Raw genomic sequence first — 544 nt, 5'->3', positions numbered from 1 at the left:
TGCCTGGGCTCAGGGGAGGTTTAGGGCCACAGGGCCATGGGGCTGCAGCTCCAGGATGACATGCCATCACCCCTCGCCACATCCTGCCGCTGCAGGGACTGGTGTGTGCTGGGGACAGTGCCATGGTCCCCAGCATGGCACTGCGCTTCCCAGCCAGCTCATGCTGCTGACCCTGGCCAGGGCTTGAGCTGCCTCCGGGGACAGAGCTGGGACAAGGCAGAGCTGTGCTCCCCACCCTGCTAGTTCCCACCATGGGGACAGCCACCCACTTCTAATTATATCCCCTAATTGCCTGCGTGGGGTTTTGGTGGCTTTCCTGTTGTCAGCAGGGACTTGGGGACGGGGAGGAGTGGTGTGGCACACGCGGTGGTGGCACAGCGTGGTTGTGTCCCTTCCAGTGTCCTAATCCCCACCATGCACAGGGCAGGGCTGAACCACTCCTGGACTGTTTTCCTAAAACCAAAATAAAAATAAAGGACCTGTTTCTCCAAGTCCCCTCTCCTTGGGCTGGTGCTGAATCAGCCTCGGTGGAGGCGGGGGAGGA

Source organism: Pterocles gutturalis, unplaced genomic scaffold (assembly GCF_000699245.1).
Source record: "Pterocles gutturalis isolate BGI_N339 unplaced genomic scaffold, ASM69924v1 scaffold27235, whole genome shotgun sequence".
Lineage (NCBI taxonomy): Eukaryota > Metazoa > Chordata > Aves > Pterocliformes > Pteroclidae > Pterocles > Pterocles gutturalis.
The sequence above is the reverse complement of the archived record's forward strand: the minus strand, read 5'-3'. Positions refer to the sequence as shown.